At 38.5% G+C, this 24,550-nt stretch overlaps 1 long non-coding RNA gene across 1 annotated transcript; it reads right to left on the minus strand.

Moving 5' to 3' along the window:
- Positions 1 to 639: 639 nt before the first annotated feature.
- LOC137501414 (uncharacterized) lies at positions 640 to 19,833 on the minus strand. The gene is made up of 2 exons (XR_011018553.1): positions 19,629 to 19,833; positions 640 to 925 (listed from the first exon to the last, which is right to left on the minus strand). It is a non-coding gene; the product is annotated as an uncharacterized lncRNA (long non-coding RNA).
- Positions 19,834 to 24,550: the final 4,717 nt, after the last annotated feature.

Genomic DNA, 24,550 nt, shown 5'->3' on the forward strand with positions numbered 1-24,550 from the left:
CAAACCGAATGCAAAGCGAGGTTGATTACTTTTAAATTAATGGAAAATTTCTTACCTCTAAAGCGTTACATCTCTCCTCAGCTGTTGTTAGCCTCGCACCTATTTCTCTGACGTTTTTGGTAACACTATTGTTTTTAAATTTCAGAACTGCCTCCACTTTTACCTTACATTTTTCCCATAATGTATTGAAATTAACAAGTTAAAGAACGTGAACATCGTACATCGAGCATAAATTCTGCACATAAAAACACAGTATAATATAATTCTGAAATGGCTTCGTAGAAATTCAGTTACACATTTCAATTACACCGATTTTCTGTTGACAAAGGTTCGGTTAACGGAGGGTTTACTGTTCCTACATCGTGCACCAATGTTTCTTTGTTTTATGTTTTGTTTTTTTGTTTTGTTTTATTTTGTTTCACTTCGTTTCCTTTTGAGTGAGCTGGTAATAAGCGTATTTCATGTCAAATCATTCTCATTGTATCATCACGACAAACGCTATGAATACAAAGAGTGCTTCAGGGTATATTCTAGTAAAGTTAACCGAATGGGGCTAGGGTAGAAAAAAAGGGCCCTTAATTTGAGAAATTTACCATCCTACATTTTGATGAGGATAAAATAGGAAAACACAGAAGGCTATTTCATTTTCACCAATGGTTGGAATTTATACCATTATTCACACTGACCATCAATATGACACGTAGATGTAAAGAATCTCCATAACATTTAATTTTCTACTTCATTGTTAGACCAATCCCAAGCCACAACATAAATTCTGCTTTTCACAGCATAGAAATGCATTAAACTTGTGACAGTGGGAGCAGTCGAGCTGTTTGTCTCTTCCCAGAACGAGACACACTCCAAGGACGACGAGCAGAAGGATTAAGTAGATCTTCATCTCAGAATTATACCAGCAGAAAGAAACCTGAAAATAAAGAAATATTTTAGTAAATTTAGAACATCGTGTTTAATAGTAATGGAAGAAGAACAATAAGTTATGAGTAGGTGTCGGAAAGATAATCACATAATTCCTTGAACACTGCTCATCACCTATGCGATATACTGGCCACAAGCACATTATGGCAAGGCGAGTCAGCAACTATGAAGAGATCGCGTGCCGAACGGCACTGCAGTTGTAAAACATCTAAACAACAAACTCTGAATACGAAGCATTATGCTATACGGCGTATATCATAAAAGATGTTGGAATATTTTCCTTGAGGTTTCAGGTAAACTAAATATAAGAAACCTGTAGTAACCCCAAAAAGTAGAAGGGCAAAGTATGTTCTATTATATTGCTAGTGATTTTACGTCGCACCGACACAGATAGGTCTTATGGCGACGATAGGATAGGAAAGGCCTAGAAGTTGGAAGGAAGCGGCTGTGGCCTTAATTAAGGTACAGCCCCAGCATTTGCCTGGTGTGAAAATGGGAAACCACAGAAAACCATCTTCAGGGCTGCCGACAGTGGGGATCGAACCCACTATCTCCCGAATACTGGATACTGGCCGCACTTAAACGACTGCAGCTATCGAGCTCGGTAAGTATGTTCTAAAACAATGGGTGCTGAGTCAGCATATTTTCACAAGGTCATTGACCCCTAGTTGAGTAGTAAGGCTATGTAGATTCTAGAACGAGGTCATTGACCCCTAGTTGAGAAGTAGGGCTTATTTACCGTCTAGACCACTGAACGCAGAATGACATCATAACCTTGCGTACGAGTGCAAGCCTAGGCTCACAGACTCCATTGGAAGGGCCTAATTGGTCAGGGAATGATCTGGGGTGCTTTTGACCCCTACATGAGAATATGACGTCATACGCATACGTACGAGGGCAATGCTAACCTCACTGGCAAACCTGGAGTGGTTTTTGCCGCTAGGTGAGGTTATGACGTCATACCCTTACGTACGAGGGCAATGCTAACTTTGAGGGCCACTTTGCAGGAGCCGAGTCGGGAAAGTCACGGACGCCTCTGGAGGAGCCGAATCGATCGGGCGCCCATGCAGGAGCCACAAATCGGTTAGGTGACATGCAGATGAGGTTAATACGTCATTATGACGTGTTAACCTAACCTTGTACACGAACGCTAACCTAACCTCATCCCCTTCTTCATCCCCATCCTGCTTTTCATCTTCTTCATCCTGCTTTTCTTCTTCTTCAGACTTGTCTTGTTCTTGCTTTTCTTTATTATATATCGTCGCAAAGAAATAGAACTTACAGTAGACTTGGGCAATGAAGTAGGAAGAAAAATTTCTTTCAGTGGTGTACATAGTTGCGTTTTGAAAAATAAAACAGTGTCTGCTTGAATACGTTTAAGCTCTTAAAATTTCCGTCGAATATTGTTTCGAGCACGGAATATATGTTGTGTAATCTCTTTGCTGGATGTTGTCATGATGCCGGTTTTTGATCACGTATAGTCTGTAAATTCGTGTTGGTGCACATAAAATGATCTAAACCCATGCGATACCGTCCATAATGAACATCACTTTCTTTATCAATGCCTAGAAAGCCGTAACGATGCGATGACCAGCATGTAGCACACATAAGTATAAAGTCATTGAAGGTCATATCAGCGTGAACATGATCATCATAGACATGTCGCATGTTGCGCTCATCTTGCCGAAAAGCACAGTAATATTTGCGTTGTTGCGTATAAACTGCTTAGGCACACGAGAGTAGGTTTGACATAAATAGAAAAATCAACATTTTTATGCCGTCCCATACTGAAGTATGCGCGAATACTGTAGCGACATCGTCAAACATCATATGAGAATTGAAAAGCACATCATCCGGTGATAGTACTTACTCTTGTGCATTAAATTGAAAGTATTTCAAACCATCTTTAAGCAGATCGTGCATTACAATTTGTAGAATGGTATGTAGTGGTTGATAGAGTGACTTTGCGAAAACGTAAATATTCTCGAAGAGTATCCCATTTAAGAGGTAATGAGTGTGAGTAAAAGATTTGTCTTCCCGCATCCCGATGGGCCAGATATAATACATCGAATAGTAAAAGGAAGCGAAATTCCATGACGTCTTTGTGTAGTTGTACCAGAACTAGGTAAGAGATGTGGCTGAACATGGCACCGGAGTGGTCTGGACATACGTATATCTATACATATCGCGAGTATAAAACGTCGAAAGTTAAGAAATGGACTTTACTCACATTTTAAACTTAAGGGTGTATAATTTTAGTCATGTAAGATTAATTTTAAATATTATATAGTCTGTAACGTGTATTTTATGAGACGAAACCAAAGGGAAATGCAAATGAATAAGTATTACGTAGGATAAGGTATCGATAGTTTATAAGTATAGTGGTGGCGAAATTTTATGTGTAAGTTAGAATATTCCGTTGCATGTCTCTGTTGCAATGAAAAATCATAAGGCAAATAATTATTGTGAATCTTGAGAAGATTGTAATGGAATTGAGGAGGTCAAGAAGGAATCGAGGGGCTGTTAAGACGTTCTTGAGGGGCAATGGAGATATACGAAAAGGTTTTCAAATCTGTACCACGACAGATCAATACTGAGGAGATATTGAAACCTATAAGAAGTATAAGTTGTTATTGTGAAGGCAATAATTCATAAAAAGGTTCCAAGTCGGTATTACCAAAAGATTTACTTACAGCAAGGAGTATTTGGTAGTGTTCATTGTAATATATCATTGTATGAACTTGTTAATCTTATTCAAGATCATTTCAGGTTTAACCTATTTGAGAGGAATATATGATTGTTTGTAAAACGCATTACAATAACGATATGGAAGGCTAATGTGTGAAAGTGAGCTCTGACCGCGGTAATGATGCGGTTATGTGGAGGAACACTAGACCATGAGTAGCCCCAAACCCTGGTCTACAAGTCAGTAAATTGTTCAAAGATGATAATGCTTTTTCTAGGTAGACTTCATTTCTTCTTATAGTAGTGTGTAATTCTAGTAGTAATTTATTCTGAAGTAGATCGATAGGACGTGGAGTATGCACATAATAAGTAATAGAGTATACTATGTTATTTAGACATTTTGCGATACAGATATACTCGTAAGTTTGAGTATGGAATATTGAAATGTATACGGCAACATGCGTGTACGGGATCATTTGTTGAGACGTGGCGACTTCGATGATATTAATATAATTTATATCGTTATAACTGCTCGATAAATAGTGCAATATGAATACGTGTGACACATAATGGTTTATAAATCATACATATCCAGATTGCTAAGGAAATGATAGCCATATACAGGAAATGGTGATTTGTTCTGTAATGAGTGATGTCATATATGAGTACTACGAAGTGAATATTGAATTAACGGTTAAGCAGTCACAGCATGGCTTGCAATGAAATAATTAGGTGAAATAAGGCAGATCGTGGTGTTATATATGGATAATATGCAGGTAAGTTGTGTATTTGATGTGGATTTATGAGTGATATTGGATAGGTGAATTGATATATACGAGTGATGAGTGAATATTAATCGATGGTGATGTTAATACCAGTTGTGATAAATGGGTCGATAATGAATTACACTGTGATATGCAACAAAGGCCTGTGATGGGTCCGAGTATAGCTAATTCGTGTTAGTGATGAAACGTGCTGTGTATTTGAGATTATCATGATTCATATGAGGTTTGACGATATTTCCCTGCGTAGTCCACTCTAAAACACTTACTTTCCATTTGTATTTTTGTATTGTGCGTGCCTTAGACGACATGCGTGTCTATTATATATGTCACATTCGTATACGATAATGTTGGCTTTGTAATGGTGATGATTACTATTTAAGAAATACCATTGGCTCTTTTGGAATGATTTGCTTCAACGACGTCATGATTACCGTGTTTATGATCCGCACCGCGTTCTTTTATACATTATTCACCGCACACGTGGCTACGAGGATGGGCATCATGATATCTCATATATGTAAATAACAGCAGCCTCTGTGGATCCGTGGTAGAGTGTCGGCCTCCGGATCCCAAGATAGCGGGTTCGAACCCGGCAGAGGTAGTCGGATTTTTGAAGGGCGGAAAAAAGTCCATTCGACACTCCATGTCGTACGATGTCGGCATGTAAAAGATCTCTGGTGATACATTTGGTATTTACCCGACAAAATTAATTCAATCTCAGCCATAGACGCCCAAGAGAGATCCGGTTTACTCTAGGTCCGCTAGATGGCAGACAGAGTAAACCGGAACGTCGAAATTGACGAGCAGACAGCCAGATGGCGTCAAATCGAAATGTCTGCAAAACGGCAGCTGAGGCCATACGATTATTATTATTATTTATTATTATTATTGATTTAGTAGTAATTTAGTATGTAGATGTGATATCATGTTATCTTTTGGCTTTATTATTCAAATGTGATTGTGTTATGTTGATATTGTTTCATGTCATTTCATCATTCATATCATCCATAGTTTTATTTGGTTAGATAGATCCTCGAAGGTATGTGTGAGGACTGTTATGTGCCTATTCTCATGTTTACGCTAGCGCCTTCAGGACGGCTTAGTTTATGTAGGGTATAGTAATTCACGTTTGATTTAATTTTATTTTAACCAAGAAAGAGCATTATTTTTAGGACCAGACGTAGGAAGCAAATGTAAATGATCAAAAATGTGTCACATATAAAATATTAATTCTGATGTATGCAACGGAACTATACTGGAATCAAACTACGATTATTATAACGCAGGTTATTATATTCAGGCAGGTTATAATTAATGAAGTCATATAAACTTGTATTACAATCCTAAAGATAATATTAATTATAATTGTGAACTGGTGTTCGTATAAATAATTAGGGTATTTGAAATTTGAGGAATTACGTAACGTCATCACTGCATTACACTGAATTAAACTTGAATAGGTGATTGGTTGAGATTTCAACATTTATTCATTACACTGTATTTAGAATGTCATAACAAACTTTTTGTTTCGTCTTAACTTAGTTAGGGATTTTATTTTGAATAAACCTGTTCCAATTCAGAATATCTCAGAAGGTGTCAATGTTATTTAGTTGTAATCAACCATATTTGAAAATTCATATAAACCTCACGTTCGTATTAACTTATAAGATAATGCCAACTTTAGTAATTATATGAAATATCACTAGTACATCGACGAATTTAAAGTCATATAATATACGCATTATATTTAATTAATTTTATACGCCATATTCTCGACCTTGCACTTTGATCGCCCAATAGGATTTCTAAATCAACCTCTCATAATCGTCGTGTTTCATCATTATCCAATTCTGGGAGGGAAAACTAACATAATTAAACATCAGTAAGACACATCCTAAATATAAGTAGCTGAGGCATTCAAATTACTGGAAGTAATCTTTAACAAGAAGAACCTGTCAAAGACCCTGAGTATAGAGTGCTCGTACCACCGACCGTGAGGGTGCACTATGTCACTAATAGGTAGTGTGTCTTGATGCTTTATAATCTTCATGGTAACTGAATAATAAAGTGGCCCATAGTAATATATATATATCGAAGGAAACAACAAGTAACTGCCAGTTCATAAATCACCCTTGACGAGCAAAGCCGTGTACAGAATGGTGAAACAATGATATCCAAACGTTATGAAGAAGAAAACTAAAACTGTTCGATGGAAAGAAGTTGTAAAGGCTGCATGAAAACCTATTCGAGAGGAATACAATCCGTGAGTAGCCATTACTAAGGCACTACGTGTAGCAAGAGCGAGAATTTCTCCAAAGTGTAGAGCAATGTTTTGTAAATGTGCACGAATTATTCCTGTACCAAAATGAGGAGGATTTCTTCCTACGCTGTTTGCTGGACTAGCAGCTTGAGGGTCTTTGCTGGGTGGTGCTAGTGCTGTAGCAAGAACTGTTAAGGCTGTGGAAGAAGGGAAGCAACAGTTAAAGGAGAGTGAACGCCATAACAGGACAATGGAGGCAACTGCATTACGAAGGAAAGGCGTACAAATGAAGCTAGCGCCATATAAAAAGGGCTTGGCATCTACCTATCTCCAAAAAAAAACGTGTACTGAATGCACAGCCACATCTAGCTCTAACCCACGAAGAAGTTTTACGTTTGCTAAACAACTAGGAATTCATTATTTTTGTGGTGTGTATATGCGCGATCAACTACCAACAAGCCCACGTGAACGTGAGAGTGCTGTAATTAACTTAGACAACAGTCTACTCATTACGTTGTCTACGTAAAACGTAAATCAAAAGTATGATAATGCGATAGCTATGGAGACTTGCCTCCTCCATTTGAGCTCATACGTTATTTCGGAAGTAGTGCAGACATTGTTTGCAATAAAAACCGTGTGCAAAAATTCAATACACGCATATGCGGACGATTATGTCTTATGTTCTTATATCAAACCCAGACAGTAGACAAGAAGCATCCGTGTGCACGTGATGAATAACGGTGTAAGAACATTCGCTGTACGCGGAAAAGGACCTGAAAGAACCGTCTGCTTTAATCGACCGATCGAACTCGGTCATCAGGCACAAGAAAAAAGTCAAGGCTACTTCGAAGTTATTTAAATAACATTAAAATATGATGTTGGTCAATTATGCATTTTATTAAACGCCATTGCATTGTCAGGGAGTCGGTTGGTACCAATATGAGGAATTGGATCTCAGCATTTTTCTGTTTTTCGTATGACTTTATTTGTTTTTTGTTTCGTTTCTGTTTGGAAGACCGCTTATATCGGTCATTGGATACTGAGAATATTAAAGAAGTTGTAATCTTTACTGGTGAATCGTTTCTTTTATGTAGCATCAAGCTACTGTATGACTGAATACATATTGTAAAATAGTTATTTCACACCATTGTAAAAGTAACTACGCGTATAAAATCGTATAAAGGAAATACTGTACATCTCAGGCGAGACCGGAATTATTCATTGTAAATACATATCTTCTAGATGTGTAGGGGCTGATGGCTGAGGCGGTAAAGTTGTTCTTGGTTCACCCGGAAGGGCGTGGGTTTGATTCCCCGTCAGGAAGTCGAAACAAATCAGAAACGAAATTTCCACTTCCGGGGGTGCACGTGGTGAAATGTGGTGATATGTGTAGCACAATTTTAATATCACATTATAAGTGATGGACATCGAAGGAAGAATTATTACAACCAAATACGCGTCAGCAAAATGTGCAGCTAAATTTTTAAGGACGCGGAGAACAGGAAGAACTAGGTCTACCATATAACCGTCAAACAATCAACTCAAGACGAGGTGAAATAAACACCAGTTAAGTGGATATTTCTTTCATTTCTTTTATTTATTTATTTATTTATTTATTTATTTATTTATTTATTTATTTATTTATTTATTTATTTATTTATTTATTTATTTGTGTCACGATTCCTCTTTTATAATTACCGTATTGTTAAAATTAACATTAGGATAGATAATGTTATATTTAAAGTAGCTTGAGAGAAAGAGTAATTAGTAATAAGTGTCTTGGAATGTATTAAGATGACGAAAAGTGGTTGTTGAATTAAGTTCATGGTAATATTTTGGAAGACTGGAATTATTCATTGAAAATACATATCTTATAGATGTATAGGGACTGATGGCTGAGGCGGTAAAGTTGTGCTTAGTTCAACCGGGAGGGCGTGGGTTTGATTCCCTGTCAGGAAGTCGAGATAAAATAAGAAACGAAATTTCCACTTCCGGGGGTGCCCGTGGCCCTGTGCTTCACACAGAGTACACAAGAAACAAGTACCAGGTTATTCCCTAGGAGCAAAGATGGCCGGATAAAGAGCTAACCACTCTACTCCGCCAAGTGCCGAGGTTAGGAATAGTGCAAACCTTTACCTTCCACCCTTCTAAGAGCCTTCATTACACGCATGAAGATTGCTTTGCTTTGTTAGATGTGTGGATCGTGGAATGGACTCTCGCTTGTAAAACTAGAAATTAATTATCGGTAAGTTTTAACATGATAATCCACAAGCAGGAAGATTTATTTACAAGTTGCTTTAAGTCGCACCGACACAGATTGGTCTTTTGGCAACGATGGGATAGTAAAGGGTTAGGAGCGGAAAGTAAAAGGCCGTGGCCTTCAATAAGGTGTGAAAATGGGAAATCACAGAAAACCATCTTCAGGGCTGCCGACAGTGGGATTCGAATCTACTATTTCCCGAACACTGGATACTGGCCGCAATTAAGCAACTGCAGCTATCGAGCTCGGTCAGGAAGAAATGTAAACGGTAGGCCTACTTATTCTAAATGAACTTCATTTTTTGCTAGCGGTGTAATGTCGCAATAAGACATTGAAGGTTTTCGGCGACGGAACGATGAGAGAGGGCTAACTGCGTTAAGAGAGCGGCCGTGGCCTTAATGAAGGTGTGAAATGAGAAACCACGGAAAACCATTTTCAGGGCAGCCGACGGTGGGATTCGAACCCACCATGTTCCGAATGCAAGCACACTACTACACGATCTAATCGTACGACCAACTCGCTCGGTACAATTAATTGAGTAATTACGTCCGATATCATATCGTCATTGTATATTGTAATCTATGACGCAGCTATAGTAGCCTTGGACTAGAGAGAAATTGTATGAAATACAATTTAGGACGCATATTCTCGAGTACAGAATTCTAATGTGGTAATGCTATCAAACGTGTAAGAGATTCGCCAAACTTAAATGTCTTGTGAACTAAATTCAACCTAAGTGTATGGTCCATTCCTTCTTATTGAGACTACTGTAACTGGAATGAATGATCAAGATGTGTTGCAAAACAATGTCATGTCATAATTGCAAGAAGACACAATCAGCGTATTTATTTGCCAACAGGAAAGTTCACCTCCACGTTCCCCTCACGAGGTTACATCTTACCTCAATCGGACCGTGATGTGGATTAGACGTGGTTGAACGATGGCTTGGCCACCAATATCACCCGATCTGACTCCCTTGGATTTCTGTGCGTGTGACTACGTTAAAGACAACGTGTTTGTTCCTCCTCTATCTGCAATTTTAAATGAACTGCGAGTTCGGATAAAAGAAGTGGTAGTAACCACCGACCGTGATATGATGTGATTCGCAGAACTTGGGGGACGAAATTACTTACAGCTTAGACATAAGCCATGTTTCAACGATATTGAAAGTTTGTAATCATTGTGCTTAAAACTTTCAGTATAAGTTTTGCTCCAATATTCAATTAAATACGATTTGTACTTCCTTTACAATTCAAGTTCCTTTTTGTATAACTAATTTAGGGAGACCCTGTGTAATTGTATGTATGTATGTATGTATGTATGTATGTATGTATGTATGTATGTATGTATGTATGTATGTATGTATGTATGTATGTATGTACGTACCTGTATGTATGTACTGTATGTATGTATGTATGTATGTATGTATGTATGTATGTATGTATGTATGTAAACCCTTTAGTCCCGTTTTCTGATACGGGGTCGGGGATGAAGTTAAATGAATTTATAGGGCATGTTTTACCGCTGGATGCCCTTCCTGACCCCGACCTCAGTTGAGGAGCTAATGAAGATAAAATGAATGATGGTGAAGAAAATTGGGCAAGTACATAGATGGAAACGGCTACACATTCGCTGAATGTTCAGCGTTGAGGCCTTCAGTTCAGATGATCCCGGGTTCAATTCTCACCCGGGTCGGGGATTGTAATCGCGTCTGCTTAATTCTTCTGACTCGGGGCGGGGTGTTTGAGTTTGTCCCAACACTTTCCTCCTCATATTCAGACAACACACTCCCAACCACCACAGAAACATGCAATAGAGATCACATCACTCCAGGATGGGTATTCGGCCGTAAAACAGGGCCAAATCCACATGTGTGACGTAGTTCGCACCCACGACCCCACAGATGTGGGAAAAGCGGTAAAGTAGAACTGAGAGGAAACGGCTGTGGCCTATGAATAGAAACTGCCCCAGCATTTGTCTGAAAATGAAAATAGGACACCGCAGGGAACCATTCTCAGGACATTCGACGGTGGGGTTCGAACCCATGCGTTTTCTGAATGCAGAGCCCCATAGCCTTAACGCGGCCACTCCGCTTGGTACACATTAGTCCACCATTATGAAAAAATATACACACTTTATTCATAGATTTTTTGTTCTATTTTATCTTTGTTCGTCGAAAAGTGGAAAAATTAATTATACAATAGTCAAGCAGTTGAGCCCTCAATGCACACAAATTAATATTATTTGTGTAGAGCGTGGGTTTTTCAAACTGCTTGACTATTATAACAGATTAGTGTCCACTAAATATAAGATAAAGAAACCTTGGTCTGTAGTGAGATAAATGTAGGAGTACACAGTACATGAAACGTGACAAGTACAATTTAAACATCTACTAGCAGTGCTGATATGGACCATATTGTAAAGGATATCCAGAAACACCAGCAATATACACAGTACATTTTCGTTATGCACACCTTTCAGATAGAACTAATATGTTCGTAGATATTTTGAAGTTTGTGAAAATTGTAGGTCTAATAATCGTGAATATCTCACATTACTTTTCCTCGCACTCCGAAAAGATGCGAAACAACAAGATAGGTATTTAACACTTTTATAACTGGTATTGTGTAGTTTTTTTCTAAAGGTTATATTAACGAGAAACTTGGCATTTCCTGTTTCCCCCCGCATCTCCTTAAAATTGCTACGCAAATGCATACTGATCAAATAATTAATAACCTAGTCCAGAACCCGGCTATCCCTGAACTTAGATATCAAATTTATAGAAATTATATTTATTCCATTTCCTGTGATGTATAACAAACAGACAAACATTGATTTGAACGTACTTTGCATATCTAGTACCTAAAGGAATTATAACGCAAGAATTTTAAATATATAGAAAATATTCTAATTTTAATGTACATTTCCACATTTCACCTCTGTATCCGTGTTTATTTCTATCACTAGTGGGATTACCCGTTCTTCGCAGGAGGGTTATTTGTTCATGAAATACATTCGGAAACAACTCGCCAACCAACAACAGTTCACAACTTGTACCGAACATTTTACGCATAGACATCTCAGCCGATAACTCGTCATTTCTCTCATGGGAATCACCAATGGGTGTTATAGAATACGTCCTTGACCTACATCAGTTAAAGATACCTGGTTTATTACACTCACTCCATCCCTTTGCCCACGCATGTATGTATCGTGTATTAAATAAGAAATCGAGTAGAATTAGACAATTACCGTATCCTACCACAGATACCACATATTGAGGAACCGCTTCCATTTTAATAAATGCGCATCTCAGGGTAAAATAATGCATTATCACATATTTTTGTGACATCAAACACGTAAAAGTCTTCACTCTCAACCAAAACAAGAAGCAGAGCTACCATATACTCCACCTCAAAGAATGGTCTGCCTGCCACAATATAGGGAGAGCCAAGGAAGAGATAAGCGACGAACGCTATTAATGACATAAAAATTAACAATTATAGCAGCGCGCCCCCTCTGCTCAGATTATGAATTTTACCATCTGGAGGAAGGGTTACTTTTCTCTAACAGGTGCACAATGTGCTCCTCTTCCGATGCTGTTGGTTTGCTTAATTAGGCATAATATTTTCTATGGAGCACGATTTTACTTTCGTCTCCACAGGATTCTGAGAAATGTTCTGGAACACTCTTTGTATAGACAGTGGTGACAGTGTAGCAAGCTATCTAGACCTATTTTATAAATTAAAAATTGTGAATATTTTAGCATAGAAACTAGAGAAGGAGACAAGTTCACCCTTCTCCCTTGTAAATGAATGTGTGGTCACACGTACAGGGAGAGGGCACGTTGATATTGTTTAACTGTGCAGCATAAAAAACAATACTTCGAAGTAGGGTTGGGCACTATGTCCCTGTTTCGGCACACTGTGCCGGTGCACAGTTATGTTCCGCTGTTCCAGAACACCGAGTGTCAATTGTTCCGAAACATTCTTAAGCGAGCCGGAGACACTGACTCGCTGTCCCGTCAGAAGCGCCACTATGTACTGCCCTTCGCCTACTAGCTTAACTGTGCAGCGGGCGCACGGGACGCGGGACTGTAACTGCGCAGTGTAGAGAGAACTTCGAGGGGCAACATTACATGCTCCGCGCCAGTGGGAATGTGCTTGTACAGAACGTACTGTGTGGTGTGTGCCTGTGTGTAGTTATGGCCATGGTCCAGCATAAAGCTGCCGGGAACGTGAACGAACAGTCGGAACACTGAAATTCGCGCCCAATAATCACGTTTAAAGGCTGCTTTTAGGTTAAGATTTTTCCGGTCAATATAAAATACACATAACACGATTACAATGGCAGTGCAGATGTTTAAAAGTAACCAATTCAAGAATATTTTCACCAGTTGAATGTATTGGCCTGTATTGTGAGTAATTAGTGAGTAATTAATATCTCGAAAATTTCCCTCAACGCTTTCTCGGGAATTGATGTTAAAAATTAATTTGGACTTTAAGGAAACTTTTAAGCCCAAGAAAAATATAGGTCATCGCTTTGGAATTAAAAATATAACTGGATGAATACATTGTTTTACTTTCGTGCTGTTATGCTTTCTGCACTTCGAATTCCTTCCCTCTCAACTTCCATTTACTTTCTTCAATATCTCGAAAATTTCCGTCTACACATTCTCGGGGATTGACGTTAAAATTAATTTGGACTTTAAGGAAACTTTTAGGCCCAGGAAAAATATAGGTCATCGCTTTGGAATTAAAAATATAACTGGATGAATACATTGTTGTACTTTTGTGCTGTTATGCTCTCTGCACTTCGAATTCCTTCCCTCTCAACTTCCATTTACTTTCTTCAATATCTCGAAAATTTCCCTCAACAGTTTCTCTGGGATTGATGTTAAAAATTAATTTGGACTTTAAGGAAACTTTTAAACCCAAGAAAAATATAGGTCATCGGTTTGGAATTAAAGATATAACTGGATGAAAAAATGTTGACACTCCAGCACAGGGCGGCACACAGCCGTTATCGACAGGCAGACACAGCCAAGGCCAACTAATCTATCTAGTGCGGCCTTGACACAGCACGTTCGGTTCAGGCACATTCCAGCTGAAGCGGAGCATGTCCTGTTGCCTCTCGAAGTTCTCTCTAGGACGCAGTTACAGTCCTGTGTCCCGTGTCTCGGCACTCTATACCGAAACACTCCGCCTCAAGCTCCTAATGTTGCGGAACAAGTGAATGTTCCGGTCTACCCAACCCTACTTCGAAGCATTGTCAATTCTTTGTTTGATTTTATCTCATTATTTTCTTTCCCTTAAGGATTGACTTTTCAAAAAGATCTCGTAGTTATTACTTGTGATGTAAGAGGAAATCTCTATGCCAAAATTCACTTTAATCAATTTGTTGGTTCCTGAGATGTTGGCTTATATGAACATAAACTCATCCAAACTAACGCGCCACATGGATGCTGTATGTTATAAAATAGTAAAATTAAATCTCTGCAGATCCTGATCATGCAGTAATGAAATGGAAAAGAGTATGGCTTTTAGTGCCGGAAGTGTCCGAGGACATGTCCACATAGCCGAGAAGCGGTAGCGGGGCGCGTTAAAAAACCCTTAATAGTAGTCGAATTGGGTGCTCTCTGTCCAGACAGTGGTGACAGTGCAGCAAGCTAGTTGGATCTATTTTAGAAATAAAAATCGTGAATGTTCTAATTGTAAGTGTAGAGCCTTGAACTTATCGGTGTGTGTTTGTATTTGTAATGGGTGGGCGACTCTTTCACCGTGATTCCCGTGTAAGTTAGATCTAAAATAAACTTTTTTCCACACTAGCAAGACACCCGGTTTTGAACTGAAAGGTATTATTCAAAGTTTTACAAAGTTTTACTGTCAGCTGAGCCTGTAAAATACGCCCTCAGTTCGAACGTCAAACGGTTTTGGGGGAATGATTATTTATTTTCTGATCTAACACTCATTCGAACCCCATAGGTAAGAATATGAATGTTTTAAGCCAACTAGTGAAATTTTGATTTTGTACGTCGAACATTAATGGAGGAATGAACACATTTTGAGGGGTGAATGTTTTTAAATATTTATTAACAAATAGGATATAGGAAACCAGCCTTCATAAAAAATAAGTTCGTGCCTGAAACGGTTTCGGAAGAATGGATACTGTGTTTTAGAGAGTTAACTACCATCTAAACGCCTTAGGGGAGAAATATTTTGAAATATACGGTATTTTACACCTAGGACATAAAATAAGACCCCTCTCCTAAAATTACAACTTTACTTCGAACGGTTTTGGAGGGATGAATAATTTCGTTTCCGGAGCTAATCTTATTTCATACTTTAGCAATGGAACGTTAAAAACTATTTCCTACCTCACACCTAGGATTTAAAGTATATGCCGCTATTTGGAATTTTGTCTTCGTACGTTAAACCGTTTCAGAGGAAGGAAGGGATATATTTGTGTTGGGATCTTAACACCCATTTAACCCTCTGAGCGGTTAAATTTGTTTCAAACATTCTGTTGTTTAACACCTAGGATATCATTTGAAATTTTAAATTCATACTTCAAACGGTTTCATTTAAATGCATATTTTTGTCATCATTCCTCGCCCCCAGTCAAACCCCCTTAGGGGTGTATTGTTTCAAGTCCACTTCTTATTTCCTCATTAAAAAGTATTCAAATCTTTTATACCACCCCTTAAATTGATTCCAACCTCCCCCTTCCCCCACCACAAAATACGTGTGTTTTTAGTTTTAAAGCATATTCCAAATACCAAATTTCTCGACCGTAACATCCTTCGTTTCCAAGAAATAAGTATCCTCAAAAAATAATTAATAATAATTAGATTTTCCGAAAACAAATGAATACGTGTTATTTTCTTTTTAAAGGAGATTCCAAATATAAATTCCATATCTGTAACGTGTTCAGTTTTGAGATATAAGTATCCTCATAAAACGAATTCAACCCTTTTCTCAGTCCTTTTTACAACCTCCACTCCTTAAGTGTTTTTCCGAAACAAAAAATGCGTCTTTATTTTTAAAAGAGGTTGAAAATACCGATTTTCACGTCTATAATATGTTAAGTTTTGAGATATATTGTAGACTAGCTGATGTACCCATGCTTCGCTACGGGATTCTCGGAAAGACTGACTTTGTTGTTTTCCTAACTGAATTCAACATAGGTCATTACAAAAACGTCAGTAGGAATGTAGCGATTGAAAGCAATGTTATCATATAAAATACTCGATCAAATGAAAAACCGCACACTTTCTCACTTTCAACGAACAGTACTACGGTGCCGATCTAAGAGTCCCAAGTTCCAGAGCTGGAATAACCAGGTCGCAGACAGCCGTGAACACTCATCTGTCATTATTCCGTTAAATATGCACACTACTCATTCCAATCAGTGCCTCAGAGTAGGGATTGAATAGCTCGAATGCTATGATGAACCGGTGTGTTACGTACCAGATATATCAGAAAATGTATGAACCAGAGGAATGGCATGCTAAAGAAGAAAGTTGACTTACACCTCAGCTACTTCCCACCAATATACAGGCAGGCTGTTACAATCGGTACGACCAGGCGAGTTGGCCGTGTGGTTAGGGGTGCGCAGCTGTGAGCTTGCATCCGGGAGATAGTGGATTCGAACCCCACTGTCGGCAACCCTGAAGATGGTATTCGGGAGATAGTGGGTTCGAGCCCCACTGTCGGCAGCCCTGACGATGTTTTTTCCGTGGTTTCCCATTTTCACACCAGGCAAATGCCGGGACTGTACCTTAAATAAAGCTACGGCCGCTTCCTTCCACTTCCTAGAATTTCCTATCCCATCGTCGCCATAATACATATCTGTGTCGGTGCGAAGTTAAGCAAGAAAAATGGTATTCCGTGGTTTCCCATTTTCACACCATTCACACCAGACTGTACCTTAAAGCCAAGGCCGCCTCCTTCACACCACTATTCATTTCCTATCCCATTGTCGCCATAAGACCTACCTGTGTCGGTGCGACGTCAAGAAAATTTAAAAAAACCTCGGTACGCTGCAGTAATCTTATCTATCGGGGATGAGAGGAAACAGAAGACAAAAAGCACATCACAACAAACAATGGTCAATGTAATGTTATTGTTGATAAAGTTTATGAGCTTTCTATATTGCAGGCCTTCACATTAGTTTTCTTTCGACACTGTGATATTCGGGTGTCTTACAAAATTATTTATATCGTAGACTGTAGTTACTTATTCTCAGACTTTACATACCGATTTTCACTAAATTCTGTTTACCCATTTTCTCGTGACTCGGCGCTGATATGGACTTAGTAACAAAAATCTAAATTCATGAATATCTCCGACTATATGCGGTACGGTAACAATGTATAAGCATAAGTAATAGGAAATTTAATAACTTCTTACATAACTACTACTAACCTACAACATAACTAAAGTTATGTTAGTTATGTAGTATTTATCGATACGACCACTAATAACATAAATAACTTATTTGAGAATTACATTTCAGGCCTTCCCCTAAACTACCATTTCACTCAGCGTGAATAAAATAATTTATAGCCGAGCTTGTAGTGGTTCATCACCCGACATTACATACCGATTTTCATTAAATTCTCTTCAGCCGTTTTCTATTGATGCGTGTACAATCATACAGACAGACAGACAGACAGACAGACAGACAGACAGACAGACAGACAGACAGACAGACAGAAATTAAGGAAAAGTAAAAAATGCATTTCCTTGTTACTGTGGACATGACAGATAAAGAAATACCATTCATTTCAAATTCTGAGCAATGTACAGGCAAAACACTTATTTTATATATAGATTACATTTCAGGCCTTCCCCTAAACTACCATTTCACTCAGTGTGAATAGCATTATTGACAGCCTACATTATAGCGACCTATTCCCCGACTTTGCATACCAATTTTCGTGCAGATACGACCACTAATAAAATAAATATTTGACAATTAAATTTCAGGCATTCCCCTAAACTACCAATTTTCTCAGCGTGTATAGCCTATATTGTAGCGACTTATTTCCCATCTTTGTCTAGCGATTTTCATTAAGACACGACCACTAATAACATAAATATTTGAGAATTAAATTTCAGGCCTTCCCCTAAACTACCATTTCACTCGGCGTGATTAAAATAATTTATAGCCTAGATTGTAGCGGTTCATCACCCGACTTTACATTCCGATTTTCATTAAATTCTCTTCAGCCGCTTTCTTGTGATGCATGTACATACAGACAGACAGACAGACAGACAGACAGACAGACAGACAGACAGACAGACAGACAGACAGAAATTACGGAAAAGTAAAAAATGCATTTTCTTGTTACTGTGGACATGACCGATACAGAAATACCATTCTTTTCAAGTTCTGAGCAATGTACAGACAAAACTCTTACTTTATATATATAGATATGATCAGTTTAATAATTCACCCCCTTTAACACTTTCCCTTAAGTGGATATTCAGAAAACAAATAATGCATGTAGCTTTACTTTTACAGGAGATTCCAGATACCGAGTTTCACGTCCGTAACATCTTCAGTATTTAATATATAAGTATCCTCTTAAAAGGAATTCAACACTTTCTTCAGTTCTCTTCGCCCACCCCACCCTCTTAAGTGGATTTTCCAAAACCAAAAAGATACGTGTTTCTTTATTTTTAAAGAAGATTCCAAACACACATTTTCATTTCTGTAACATCTTCAGTTTTTTAAGATATAAGTATCCTTATAAAAAGAATTCTACCCCTTTTTAGTCCTTTCTACAACCCCCCTAAGTGAATTTTCCGAAAACAAAATATACGTGTTTCCTTATTTTTAAAGGAGATTCCATGTGCCAATTTTCACGTCTTTAAACTGTTACGTTTTCTTAGATATAGATACACTCATTTTAAAATTTCACCCCCCTTTTTACCTCCTTAGCGGCGAAATATCAAAAAATCCTCCCTTAGTGAGCACCTACATTGTAATATGAATGTGTTCTCAAAATGTAATTTATTTACATCCAGTAGTTTTGGATTGGCGATGATAAATCGGTCAGTCAGTCAGGACATGTTATTTTATATATATACAAATACAGATTATTACATTTAACGTTATTTCGCTTATTTCATGCTCAGTTGGACCAATAATAATAATACTAATAATAATAATAATAATAATAATAATAATAATAATAATAATAATAATAATAATAATAATAATAATAATAATAATAATAATGAAATTAGTGTTATGCAGTATGTCTGGCTCGTTGGCTAAATATTTAGCGTAGCAGCCATCAGGTCAGAGGACCATGGGTTCGATTCCCTTCCGGGCCAGGGATTTAAAACAGGTTTGGTTAATTCCTCCGACTCAGGGACTACATTTTTGTATTCATCTTAACTCATCTCTTAATTTACGTTTAACACACCATTAGACTACAACACACCAGCAACCACCACAGAAACACCCAACAGTGAATACATTCTTATATAATTCAATGCAGGTACATAATTCAATTATTATGTGTATCTGAGATGGTTGGTAGTGGGGTGTGCTCATGAGGAGATACGCAGTAATTACTTCCTCATAAAACCACAAGGTGTGCAGTAAGACCAGAGCGAGAGGAATTAACAATCCCCAGCCGTGACGCGAATCGAATTCATAACCCTCTGAACCGAAGGACGTTACCTACCTCTGATACACTGTCGTTCACTGAAATGAGAACACCTCACGCTTGATGCCACAGATTGTGTACACTGAGCAATACTGAAGCAGTGATTAATACTGCAGCGTGGTTTGTCCATGCGCATCGGGTCCAGACCCAATACTGCGACGTCACGAACTCATCATCACTCGCCATTCTTCGCTGAGGCCAGCGTGGGTAAGTAGGAAGGTCAAGTAATGGTCAACAGGCAGAGAGAATGTCAAGTGTTTGTGTGAGACAACCGTGCAGACATATCGGCGACTTCGGCAGAGGATGATTTACGCAATCTGTCCGTCTGTATGGAATTGTATGAAGAAGGACGTAAAGCAATTGAGAAGGAACTGGCCATCAGAAATAGACCACGTCCGACATCCCAAGTTGACCCGCCGGGCTCAGTGGCACTGGCCTCCTGACCCCAACTTGGCAGGTTCGATCCTGGCTCAGTCCGGTGGTATTTGAAGGTGCTCAAATACGACAGCATCGTGTCGGTAGATTTACTGGCACGTAAAAGAACTCCTGCGGGACTAAATTCCGGCACCTCGGCGTCTCCGAAAACCGTGTAAAGTGGTTAGTGGGACGTAAAGCCAATAACATAATTATCAAGTTGACCAATCGAGCATCATAATCAGCGTTAGGATTTCTATGTAATTACATGTTTGTTTTTACATTAGTTAAAGTTAAAATTTCGTTATATGTTTACGAATTAGAATATTTGCAGTGATTTAAGACACATTTGATTTTCCATATTTCGCGGTATAGAGCATATTTTTACATATTTTAGAAAATGTCCGGATATGTTCATAACTGAATGTGTTATATGTTCCATATTTAATACTTTCAAATTTATTCTTGTCAGATAATCGTTTAAATTTTATTTTATTAGCATCTGTATTTCAAAGTTAGATTTTTGAATTTTTATGGAATATTGAAAATAAGTTGTGTGGTTTGCACATTCTCTTGTGTGTTGTTCGGCCGCGGATTTGGCTTTGTAAGTCAACCACCGTGACAATAGAATTCCTTATACCTGAACGGAGTAGGTCTGATCCAGGCAATTAGTTGAGCATTAGCGCCAGTTATGTTAACCTGTTTTATTCAGTACTTCACGAACCATCAACAGTCGTGTATGAGCTTTGAATGGATCTTCAGGGTGCTTTATATACTTATTCACTCGGTGTATAAAATAGTTAAAATGCCACAGGATCGTAAGTCCTTATCTGGAAAATTCGAATTGTATGTAAGTGATTTTTCTGAAAGAAGGACTATTATTTTTGTAATGCCTACCAGAAAAAAATATCTAGTTAGCGATTTCTAGTAAAACAGCACATTTCGATGGAGAACACTAGGCCAACAACAAGTTTTTTTTAATGGACAAACAGATACTTCTATGAGACATGCAACTGAATGTGAAGAGTGAATTTAGTAAGGACCTTTGTCGAGCAGATATACCATTCTACAAGGTAAACATTCCGTGCTTCATGGAGTTCCCACAAAATGACACAGTACGAAGTATGCTAGACCAGTCAACATTAAGGAAGAACTATGCACCATTCACATGGCCGCCCATATGACAGTTTCTAGAAGGGGGTCCAGACCTGGGGGTACGTAGTAATTTTAATATTTTGGAAGATAAATGGCGATTTGTATTCTGCGGTAGAATAATCCACGGTATCCCCTGCCTGTTGGTGGGGGACGGTACTATCGCTTTTACGTAATACTGACTTTTTAAATCATTTTCTTGAAAGGAAAACACGTGACTACACTAGATTTCTGCCTTTCTCTGAGAGCTAGAGGGGGACCGCGGCCCCACCTTGCCCCCGGGTATGGGCGCCCTTGATCATTCGTCTATGAAGAAACGGTGGGAGAAATAAGGAAATCCATGCAAGACACTCCAATATGGGTTCCATTGATGTGTCAACAGACAGCGCAGGGAGAATGATTGGGAACGTTGTCATCGGTTTAGTAGAAACCCACTGCCGACAACAGCTCTGAAGATGGTTTTCCGTGGTCTCCCATTTTCACGGCAGGCTGTAATGAAGGCCAGGTCCGCTTCCACTCCTAGCTCTTTCCTATCCCATCGTCGCCATAAGACCTATCTGCGACGGAAAGCAAATTATAAAAAAGACCCTGTATACAGCAGTAATTGTATCTATCGGAGATGAGTGGCAACAGAGGCACAAAGCACATCACGACAAACAATGGTCAATGTAACGTTATTGTTGATCAATATGAGTTTTCTGTATTGTAGGACTTCAGATTTAGGTTTCTTTCGACTCTGTGATATTAGGACGTCTTACAAAATTATTTATAGCGTAGACTGTAGTTCCTTATTCCCCGACTTTACATACCGATTTTATTCTCCTTTCTTCGATTTTGGCCATCTAAGGACCACGGAAAGTAACCCTGTGTATTCATCTTAATCCTTCTTTCCTTCACTTCCAATAGTTCTTCATCCCTTCACTTTTCTGTTTCCTTCTCTCTTGTGTCCAGATATTATTATTACCTTTCCTCTTTTGCTTCTCCTGGAAACCATTGAAATTTTGTATCAATCTTCTGCAAGTTGTTCTGTCTTGTATTATATACCGATTTTCATTAAATTCTGTTTACCCATTTTCTCGTGACTCGGCGCTGGTATGGACTTAGCAAGAAAAATCTAAATTCATGAATATCTCTGTTATCATAGCCGGTACGGTAAAAGTGTGTAAGACATAAATGATCGGAAATGTAATGCTATATAACTTAAGTTATGTAGTATTTGTCGATAGGACCACTAATAACACTAATATTTGACACTTAAATTTTAGGCCGTCCTCTAAACTACTAATTCACTCAGCTTTAATAAAATTATTTATATCCTAGATTGTAGCGACTTATTCCCCGACTTTTTATATCGATCTTCATTAAGATAGGTCCTCTAATATAAATATTTCAGAATTAAATTTTAGGTCTTCCCCTAAACTATAATTTCTCTCAGCGTGAATACGATTATTGATAGCCTAGATTGTAGCAACTTATTTCCGGACTTTACATACCAATTTTCATTAAGATAGGACCTCTAATAACATAAATATTTGAGAATTAAATTTTAGGCCTTCCCCTAAATTACCATTTCTCTCGGCGTGAATAAGATTATTTATGGCCTAGATTGTAGCGGCCTATTCCCGGACTTTACATACCGATTTTCATTAAATTCTCTTCAGCCGTTTTCTCGTGATGCGTGTACATACTTACATACATACATACATACATACATACAGACAGACAGACAGACAGACAGACAGACAGACAGACAGACAGAGAGAAATTACGGAAAATTAAAAAGTGCATTTCCTTGTTACTGACACGACCGATACTGAAATACCATCATTTTTAATTTCTGAGCAATGTACAGTCAAAACTCTTATTTTATATATAGATAACTGCACCAGGCCTCATCCGAGGCCACATGCCATTATTATTATTATTATTATTATTATTATTATTATTATTATTATTATTATTATTATTATTATTATTATTATTATTATTATTATTATTATTATTATTATTATTATTATCGGTGTAATCAATGGTGAGCCTTGTAAACCTGGTATGTTAACATATGAGGTCCTGCATACATGTAACAATAAGCAATATTAGCCTCTTTTCAATGTTGATCTTGGTTTAGTATAAGAAATGCATCAAATAAAATAAGGCAAATTAAATAAATATATGAGAATACCTCCTCCTCTGTGGTGTAGTGGTTAGTGTGATTAGCTGCCACCCACGGAAGCCCGGATTCGATTCCCGGTTCTGCTACGAAATTTAAAAAGTGGTGCGAGGTCAACTGAGTAGAGGTGTTCGATTCCCTCTTCAGCCATCCTCGAAGTGGATTTCATGGTTTCAAACTTCTTCCCCAGGCAAATGCCGGGATGGTACCTAACTTAGGACCACGGCAGCTTCCTTTCCTCGTCCTTGCCTATTCCTTCCAATCATTCCATCCCCCGTAATACACCTGTTCAGCATAGGAGGTGAGGCCACCTGAGCGAAACACTGGTCGTCCTCCCCAGTTGTATCCCCGACCCAATATCTCACGCTCCAGGACACTGCGCTTGAGGCGGTAGAGGTGGGATCCCTCGCTGAGTCCGGGGGAAAGCCGACCATGGAGGGTAAACAGATTAAATAAAAATAAATAACATGAGAACATGTAAAGAAATTAAATAAGTCTTCATCTTGGCCTTTCCATAATTACCTGGGGTCTGCACTTTGTATGGGTTTCGCCCATTTTTATGGCCGAATACCTTTCCGGATGTCAATCCTATGTAGGGAGATGTACTCACTATTGCTTGTGTATGTGGTGATTACATGTAGGGTGCAAATAAAGATGAGGTGTTCTAATATGAACACGAAAACCAAGACTCCGAGCTAGAGGAGTTAACCAAATTTAAAATCACCGACCCAGCCGGAAATCAAATTCGGGGCTCTCTAAACCGAAGGCCACTGCGCTGACCATTCAGCCAAGGAGGTGGACTAACTAACTAATTAACTAACTAACTAAATAAATAAATAAATAAATAAATAAATAAATAAGTCCATGAGAATCTACTGGTCGAGTTGGCCGTGCGACTAGGGCCGCGCAGCTGTGGGCTTGCTTCCGGGAGATAGTGGGTCAAACCCCACTGGCAGCCCTGAAGATGGTTTTCCGTAGTTTTCCATTTACATACCAGGCAAATGCAGGGGCTGTACCTTAATTAAGGCCACGGCCGCTTCCTTCCCACTCCTAGGCCTTTCCTATCTCATCGTTGCCATAAGGCCTATCTGTGTCGGTGCGACGTAAAGCAAATTGTAGCTAGCAACATAAGAATCTGAAAAACAAAGTCGTAAGAGTCACGTGTCTGTATGTTTATTGTTTCAGAAAAAAAACCTAATAATTA

This window comes from Anabrus simplex, chromosome 1 (assembly GCF_040414725.1).
Source record: "Anabrus simplex isolate iqAnaSimp1 chromosome 1, ASM4041472v1, whole genome shotgun sequence".
Taxonomy (NCBI): domain Eukaryota; kingdom Metazoa; phylum Arthropoda; class Insecta; order Orthoptera; family Tettigoniidae; genus Anabrus; species Anabrus simplex.